Source organism: Lepeophtheirus salmonis, chromosome Z, assembly GCF_016086655.4.
Source record: "Lepeophtheirus salmonis chromosome Z, UVic_Lsal_1.4, whole genome shotgun sequence".
Lineage (NCBI taxonomy): Eukaryota > Metazoa > Arthropoda > Copepoda > Siphonostomatoida > Caligidae > Lepeophtheirus > Lepeophtheirus salmonis.
In genome coordinates this window covers 18926618-18937044 of record NC_092584.1, presented here as the reverse complement: position 1 = coordinate 18937044, position 10427 = coordinate 18926618, and positions in this window count along the sequence as shown.

Genomic DNA, 10427 nt, shown 5'->3' with positions numbered 1-10427 from the left:
CTCCTTTTAAATGAAAATTTCGTTTGGAAAAATGTATCATCCATATTTAAACTACTGCATTGTAAAAAAGAAAAGAAAAATGACGACATCATCACTCTGACAATAGGAATACTTTGTAGGAGCAATGCATCTTTGCTGTCAAGCCATTTTATCATATTAGCTACGAGAAGGAAATAACCACAAATAACCCTCTGAGATAGAGCTGGTATTACTAAGATATATAGCCTCAACTCTACTACGATTTACAGACTGACACTTATATTTGGTGAGGAAATCCTTATAGCTACCCTACGTCTTTCAGGAGCAAAGGCAATAGTTATAGTCATCGTTGAAAGTAATATGATGTGTAAATATGCTTTAAAATGACAGGAAATGTTTTTGTGGTGCCCCTGACAGTAAGTAGAAAGTTTGGGTAGAGAGCAGTGGAGCTGTTATGAAGTTTTATTAAAGTAATTGCGAGTAGCTATGAAAAATAGGAACTAAATCCCACTCCGTCTGTAGTAATGGTTTACTCTGATGTTGAACCTCAATTTTACTCCAAATCCTACATTGAAGGAATACCACTCATCACTTCTCAACAAATCCTCAGAGTTAGTCTTCGTATTTTCCTCACTCGTGATGACTTTATACTATAAATAGAATATAACTCCACAAAAGCTCATCAGTCTTACTTTCTTTTTCTGACAGCACACTTACACGTTGCTTCTCAATCCTTAGATGTCCTCTTCTCAAAAATGAAATAATCATGCTTTAGAAAAAAACACTGTTGTGGTTGTCAACAATCAAATCTCCCTGGAAATGCTTTGGATTTACAGCCTTCACCATATATGTAATCTCTCTTGAAGCATGAGGATTGTGAGCCCCTCCCTTGAAGGTTTATTACTGACTGGGGAGTTTGCAGGAATATATTTTGAAGGAAGTCTTGGTTTCAAAAATCCAGAGCTATTCACATTAAATTTAATTTTTTGGAAAAAAATTTCACAAAAAATTAAATTTCTTGGTTTTTTAGAAAAAAATATTACATTTTCTTATAAAAAACCAAAATTCCTTAATTAAGCCCCTTCAGCCAACCCCCTGCGGACTCCCTTGAGTAATGTACCACTTGTAAAATAATCTATCATAATTTCAAGTACTCCTTGGAGTGCCTCCAAGTACCCCAAGGGTTAAGCGTAGCCCCATTTGAGAACCACTCTATTAGAAGATGACCCATCAATGAATATGACAACTGAAAATCATAGTGGAGTTTAGATGTATAACTCCAAAACGAATTCATAAATGACCCTACTAAAAAAACAAAACATTTGAGACATTAATATTCCATGTCCATTAAATATTTATGCAGTTCTACATTAATACATAAATGACACAGCAAAGAGAATTCAACAGAGTGTGAGCAGAGTCTTCTTAGTCAAACATATGTATTCCATGTTCCACTAACTCCCCTCTCCCCTTTTCCTGGGGCTTTCCCCCTTTCCATATCATTAAAAGGTTCAACAAATTATAAAATAACTTTTGTCAAGGGTTCTAATGAGTAGTCTAACGCAATGTATCATAACGTAATAGAGAACGTCGAAAATGGAGACTCTTATCATATATAATAATTATCACTGATCCCCAAGGGATGAAACAAAACATCAAACATACAGGTTGGGCGAGGAGAAAAATCTTTTTCACAAATTATATATCAAATTTAAGTTTTTAAAGATATTTGATGATCCATTAAGTTTTTAGAAAGGGTGAAGGATCTTCATCTTTTGTCTGGATATACAGGGACAGAAGAAATTTAAATTGCATTTTTTGAATTTTCATGAAGAATCTATGGTTCTCAATAAAATTGAAGAAGCCATCGTCCCGACGGAGGCAAAAAGAGTAGGTACTTACGACAATCATACGTGCATAACACAGCACCAACAACATAATCAAGAGCCTCAACATGAGCAAGGCCTCAATTTGTCATGTCAGGAAAAGATTGGATATGCCTAGAGGAGGAAGGACGATGAAAATAGAATCCAAGACAGTAAAGGAGGTGCTTGAGACCAGCCTGCACATGAAGATTGGGCAAAAAAAGTATGTTGAATGTTCACAGTGAACAAGGCATTAAGTGGACTTTTTGACTCAATGTCATAAAGAACCATGTCTTTCAAATATATCAACTCATTTTAGAACAAGTTATCAGAAAATGACCCCAATTCCTTAAATATTAAAAATATAGTCTTTTTTGTTTGTTTAAGAAACTGCCATATATTTTCAAACTAAGTTATAGATAATTTATTCGTGAAGAAACTATAGATTGAATAAATTTTTTATCGGAGAAGAAAATAACACGGTCATCCATGAGGTTTGAGGTCATTAATAAGACTCTTAGAATGCTTGTATGGAATTGTTGATGCTTTTGGGACAAGAATAACATCCTAAGCAAACCTCTTATACTTCGATACAACACCCTTTACCACCAATGACAGGGTGTTTTTAACATTTCCAGCAAAAAATCTAGCCACTAAGTGAAGAAAAAAACTACTAGATACTTTCAAATTTGGCTAATCTATTACAAAATTGGCTAATTTGACAATACTTCTGGGAAGAACAATAGGTATGGCGCGAACGTAACAAAACCGAAACCAATACATACATGACGTTGTGTTGAACGACTTAGGGAAAAATTAAATTTAAATTCATACTGTGAATATATATAACTGTCTTAACATGTTTTAATATATATATTCGGCTCAAAATCAATTAAAAACCCCTCGACAATGATGTCTCAACGTTATTGCTCTAGAACGTTGTACACGGATAATCTTGGACCTGGAAAAATACCATCTAGTGATCAAATCATCTTCTTTTCCCATGGGATAACCTTTACTGTTGCCTCTGATCATATAAAATAATGATCAGGTGATCTGTTTTGGGAGCAATAACAATACCATTTCCAAGTTCTCTTGTGGAAACCACATGGCCACATTGAAGACAAAGGTTGCTCAGTAGTTCTCCAAGATGAGGAAAGAAAGGATAAGTCTATTATTCATATCCCAATGAACAAAGCGAACTGATAGAGGCAGAGTAGATAATTAGGGAGCAATTCATATTGCATGGCGCCTAAATTACCATGAAGATCGTCTCGTGGGCAACACAGTATGAAACTGAATCAATCATGACGCCATTGTTTCATTACTTTCTTTTATAGGTTTCTTTGAGCAAGTTGTCTTTTTAATAAAAATTAAAATATGGCCATTCTAATTTTGAAGGTATTTTCAATTTAACTTTAAAAGCAAAACAAAAAAACTCTAAGATGAATTTACTTATTTTCTTTTTTATTTATTCACCGGATATTATAGATCTTTTCAACCTATTTGTCAAAAAAAATGAAAAAAAAAAACAAGAAACAGAGAACCCTAAGTTTAAATACGAACATAATCTTTTACTATCAACTTGAGACTAATGTCGATATACTTTAATATGTAGGTATAATGTTAAATATATATTCCACTTTGTCAAAGTGTTTAATGAGCTATAGCTTTTTAGATATGACTATACATAGTTCGACGAGTATAAAAATTGATGTATCGTTGAACATATATATATATATATGTAAATATGAAGTTAATAGACTTGAACCCGTTCCTGAAGAAAAGGTACTAATGAATATAAAATATATGTGAACATATATTTTTAAAACACAATTCAGCTTCTGTTCAAAGGGGAATGGATGAACAGTTCTTTCATTAATGATATGAGAGGTACACAAAATAAATTAATAGAGTGTCTGTTGTCTCTGTAAATGTGGAGTATATTCAATGATTAACTCAAAGGTAGATCAGATAGATGAGAATAAAGATTGACTCAGAGATAAATTATTATTGGATTGATTTTCTCATTTTTTATGATATTGGCTCAAGATTTTTTTCATGTCGACGATCTATGTACATATGCATTACAACACTATTAGAATAATGATGTACCCACTACAAAAAAAAGAAAAGAAGAACAGAGAGAGAGGAGCCGACATTTACAATGATTAATCATTCATAACACTACTGCTTCTATACGTACAAATGTGTAACTTGAATTCTATTCCAGTCGTCACAGGAGGAGGGATTCGACAGATGGGCATATTATTCAAATCCCTCCTCCCCATTTCCTCTGCCACAAAAGAAGAAAAAGGAAAAGAAAGGATCCAGTAAGAAGTTACAAATCATAAATGAACGTATCAAATTGGATGTCGTTGATTTATGGTTAATATTACTTTGCAGAGAAGGAGTTTAGGGACTAATTGGTAAATGACATCTGTATTTACAATTTACATCCCTAATAGTGTTGAGACTCGGTCCAAGATTGATTTTTTCCCCGGTATGGTCTTCAGGGATTTTTATAACCACATTTGGACCGATATTTCAGTACAGACAACCATCTTAAACTCTAGTACGGCTTTATCTCACAAACACAAAAAAAAAAATAGAGTGTATTTTGTTGTCATCTATCGATATATTTCTGCTTATTTTTCTCATAATCAGTGTTCTAAACGTTGATTTAGTAGATTTATAATCACCCTTCGTTGTTAAGTTGTAAATAATTATCAATAGCTTTTAAATACTAATTTTATAATTGGGAAGAATTGGGAAACTATTAACTGATTCTGGGCCTTTTCCCCGTGATGCTCTTCCTATGAAAAGTTGCATGGATCAATAATACAAGGCATTAACGACGTGCTAGAACAAAATTTAATCCTTTTTTTAAATTGTGGACCGAGTTTTTTGGTCTCAGTAATATATAGACCCATTTTTTTTCGATCTCACACGTCGTTACTTTTATTGTATCACGGAACATTTTCATCAAAAAGGAATGGAAAAAGGCCCTGAAATCATCGGGTAGTTAGCCAAATAATTCATTCAAAATAACTTTTATTTATCTATTAAGTATTCACAGACTACCATTGTTATATTATTTTTCCCCAATCCAATACTCTATTACAATATTGCTTAGTAATATTTTATTATAAGCGTAGCTATACATTTGTATTTATAATAGATAGTCACGAGGGATCCACAAGAAATTTTATTCATGTCCTTTTAGCAACGGAGTATAAGTATAGTATTCTTAGTACTTTGCTTATTTATCAAAAAGAATTAATTATGAAATAGCCATGATGTGTATCAAGTGGGACAAGTGAATTGACATCCGACTATCAAATACAAAGGTAAGTGACGCCATGCTAAATTTATGGACTGATTTTTTACCCTACGCGCCTGATTTTTGAGTTATTGCGACTCATTTAACTTCATATGATATTATTGTAGATCAATGTTCACAATGTTACAAAACATCTGACGTCATTTATAAATCATCTATAGAATCGGTCCATACCGAATTTTAAATGAGACTGATCCAGACGGAACTTTTCTTAGGGACCGATAAAGACAGAAGTTTTATTTGAGACCGTGTAATATGATGACTTATCTTTATAATACTAATTTTTTAATATCACCTTAAGAGATGAACAATCAACATGTTGAGTTCCTTACATTGAATAATGATTTGGTGAATGTATGAGTAATAATAAAATATAGTTCTCAAAAAACTAATTTTTATAACATTTTTACTATGAACATTATTTTAAATCATGAATTACTTTTGGTCCTGGATCTTCTAAATAAAACTAAAAATTTACATTTTTTCACACATTAGGCATAATAAAGTATGTAAACATGTTGTAGCAGGTTCTACCTTTGAGTTTAAATCTTCACTTATTCTTGACCAATACTTTCAAAACTATTTATTCTCAGGTTCACAGATACTTTATAAATAGTATGGGCCCAAACACTAATCCATTAGGAATAGTTTTTAATTATTCAGCTCTAAGTGTTTCAGTTTAAAAATTAACTCGAGGACTTCATTTTATATCAAACATAAACTTCCAACCCCTAAAAATAACAGTGTTTTGCTCTTCTTCTGATTGAATTCAAATTCCTTGGCTCTGGAGAGCAACTTTGTTTCTTCGCAAATAAGTTGATTTTTTTTCATCAAACAAGATCGATTCACCCTGTTTTTTTTAAGGTTTGGTTATTCGAAAATGCACCAAAAAAATTAAAAATCCAACAAACGAATTATTGTACTAACGGACCAAGGGAGGCGGTATGCTGAATACGAATTAAAAAGAGGAATTAGGAAGCGAGTAGGTCTTAGTATGTATCTTCAGTATGTTTGAAGCAGGCACATATTTATTTCTAATTATTACGTTGTCCATCGACAAGTTTGATTAAGTTCTGGAGTTATTTAAAGCATTAATAAAAAACAATTCGAAATAAGATATATAAGACGGGTACGTTCTACTATAATATAATACGCTATTAAATATTACTCAATACAAAAGTAATTTCGCTATAATACTTATAACTATATACATTACTGGAAAAATAATATTACTACTGCAATATCTGGACAAAAGTTTGAACGATAATAATTCACCTTCAATATTTGAATGACTTTATCTTCATAAATATTGAAGCTACGGTATTCGAATTTTGCTGTCATCATGAGCATATTTTATTTATCCTGTTATAAATACCAAAGTTATAAAATGCCTTTACCAGATACAAAATATCTTAAATGTATCATTAATCTAATGTCTAACGGACTTTTGTGCAGTTGTTGAATGTTGTTATAATAATTGGTATGTGATTTTTGTACTTTTGAGCTCATTTTTTTTTGGAGTTGACAAAATGAAAAATAATAATTCTTCATCCGGAGCTTTTGTTATTATCATTTAATTCCTGAGGAGTGAACTTCCTTTTCTCTTGCATTCAATTATATTCAACCCCTGATTGAACATTCTTGTGTGCGCATAATGATTTGTTGCCGAGTTATAATACCAAATCCTTGTTGGACTCAGAATGAAATTGAGGATTCACAAAGGAGCAATTCTTATCTATACCCGTGTTAATTTCCATCCCCCTCGTCACAGTTGCTTTCTTCAAATTGTCAGGTTTACCATGTTCCATGTTTTCGATTCCTTTTTTTTTTTTTTTAATATACCCATACGTATTTTTACAATTATAGGAAATACAGTTCTTTTGTTACAACTTTTGATATTGAATAAGAGATCAATACGGCTCACACTTAAATATTCATGAGAGAAACTAACTCGTAGATGTCTCAAATAATATATATTATACAATAGAGACGCAGCTATAAAATAACATTCAACGGATGACTTCTACTCGGACTAATAGATACAATATGTACCTAGTGAAGAAGCTCTACCTACATATAAAATGGAAACTAAATAAAATTGTGTTTGTATTATTAATGCTTTTATTTCATGTCTTTCCTTATATCTTTTTATGGCTATTCATATTGTTTCTCCAATCCAGGCCCATTTTGAAACTTTTTCTTACTTCATACTTTTTTCTTTATTTATTTATTCTTGCAGGATGCTTTTCTTTTATCTCTCTCACTCGCTCTACGACCTCCCTTCCATCTCAATTCATATCTATTTATAAATACGAACACATATATACTAGTGTTGAGACTTGGTTCGAGACCGAACTTTCCCCCCAGTTATGTCTTCATACATATTTCGCACCAGACCCCGACTTCAAACTTCACTTGGCGAAGTAAACTCAATAAAACACAAGATTAAACTGGATTTTGTCGTGAGCTGTGAATTGTTCTGCTCTCTGTTAAGCTGGGAAATTTTATCAACAATGATTGAAGATAAATGTTATAGTTTGGAAGGATTGACAAATAATTGGACAAGTACCAACTTAATCTGGGCCCCTCTTTCTTTTTGTATGGAAGATTCCACGATACAATACATGTAACGATGTGCGTCAGTACAATCAACACGCTCAGAAGAAATGATTCTCTTGAACTCAATGTCCGTAGATTCGATTCCTCCTAGAGAAGGAAACAGAGACCACGTATATTGACTTCAAATACAATATCTATGGCAGATGGAGTAATTGTAATACTATAAGGTTTACTTATACTTAATCAGTGTACCTCCATCAGACCAAATTAACGAAACATTATTTAATAGGAAAATTAAAGCACAAAACTAACTTCATGTATAATTCTTCTATAGAATCCGTCTACACCTAATTTTTAAATGAGACCTTTTTTTGTGTGTAAGATATATTCAATCAGGATTTTACGAATCTAAACCAGACCTCTTTAAAGAACCGAACTTGTAAATATATGAGGGTATCAGACCGATCTAGCATTTTTGAGACTGAAACCCAACACCGATACATACCTACGTGAGTGTGTATCATATCGAATTTAGATATTTTATGGTTACATGGAGATAGAATACATATTATACACATAGGCATTTATTATGCCATTTCTTTGTAAACATATATTTATAGCTAAATATTCGTCAAATAAAATCTTAATAGTATGCCCATCCGTACCAGGACCTCTCCCCCTACTGTGAACCCACTGATCTTTTAACCCCGAGTAATTTACTCCCTGAACCATCTACCCCCCTCATATTTTATAATTAAGAATTATTGCAAGTGACCGATAGAGTGCCAGAGTCATATACGAATGTTATGGCTTTAGGAGCGGTTGTTGGATAATTCTACTGTTCAGTTGGAATTAGCAAGTAATGACAGGGACGGCCACAGGAGATGGGGTGGTTGAAATTGTAGCCTTCCCCCCCCAAAAAATTAAGGTAAAAGGAAGAAAATTAAGGGAACGCCCTATAAAAGGTTACGATCCTTCAATCTCATCTTTCCACTCATGCTATCTCCAATTTGGAGATTGAAAAATAAAACATAACGTGCAGACAATCTACTTTATTCCATATTGTATATTTGTAAATAAATAGTTTGAGAATCACTGCTTAAGACGAATTTTTATAGGAGTCGTTACATATAGTTTAAAAGTATTCAAAAGTAGATAAACATATTTAGATATTCTATAGATTTGTATTCCATGTATTCTATGTATTGATTTAAAGTATGTATTTAATTTAAGGACATAACATATGTATGTCCTTAAATGTATGTAGAAACAAATACAAGTCCAAAGTGCTATTATTGTTTATTGCTTTTATTATTTCAAATTCTTATATATTGTAGAGTAAAGACCTTGAAAGGCCACCAAACATATATATAAAATAAAAAGCAATAAAATAAATTAAAATTTGTAAAATGAAAAATCTATTTGTTTTTGCAAGGAATAAAATAATGAATATTCTTATTGTTATTACCATATACATGAATATGTACACATATGTGGTAAGTGAACAATAAAACAGTCTGAAGCAAAAATTATATGCGTATGTATACAGCTCATTACTTCAAGAACATACTTTGGTATGCTATGGGCCTTGTACTCAAATTTCTGGGATGAGTTAAGGTACCCAAGAATTTTATTGATAGTTTGAAACCTTTTTTTATTTTATTTAATAGACTAAATTTGACAGCAATATGACCTATCAATTTCATATTCTTTTATTGTTAGGATAAATTTTTGTTACTTTAATTGCAATTTACGGAATTTGCAAAGGATAGTCAGAATAGTTTGTAATTGATGATAAATAGTGCTGTGTTGTTCGTTATTTATCTGGTAGAGTCTAATATTAGAAAGGATCCTATTAGTTTTTAGACTGTCGGTCCTTAGGAATGGTCCTTGGATTTTACATTATAAAAAATAAAAAAAATATTATAGCTTGTTCTTGTGTTGACAGACCACGTATGTGTACAATATTTTTGACACTACATACATACAATACATAATTAATTTCTACTTGGATATTCCGTTGAGTGGTTAAATGATCGTTATTTATTAACAAATTCAATAAAGGTAATTGAGTATAAGACTACTGAGTCATGTCAGTTTTGGTTAAAAATCAATAGATCTTCACAGCATGATATCTTCCTACTCCTACACGGGGGAGAACCAGATACACTGAGGTATTGAGCCACATTTTTGTGAGGGGGAGTTTTTGGATGATGATAAAAAACACATAGGATATCAGGTTTCCATCCTGTTTCTATAATTGTAAATTTACAGACCATGGGTAATTTTACCTCTTAAACTAGGAGTTGATTTATCCAAATAAAGTAAAAGATCCATTGGAAATAACGTCACAAACTAATTTTAACTTATAATCTATCAAATATATGCAAGGCGGGTCCGATTTGAAAGAGCATCTACGTACGTCCGTATCGATTAATAACCTAAATATTATACGGAATCATCTACAAAAATGCTACGGAAATTACATACAATACAGACTAAAGTAAAATGAAATCAGTAGCAAATCTACAAATATTGCATTTGTCTATTAAATTGTATCTCTATATATCTGTACTCATTTAATCTCTGAACATCTCCAAGGATAAAAAGTAGGGATGGGTCATAGGGTTGAGTAGCTCCACGAACAGAGTTGACTCGCAACACGTCACTAATAAAATAAA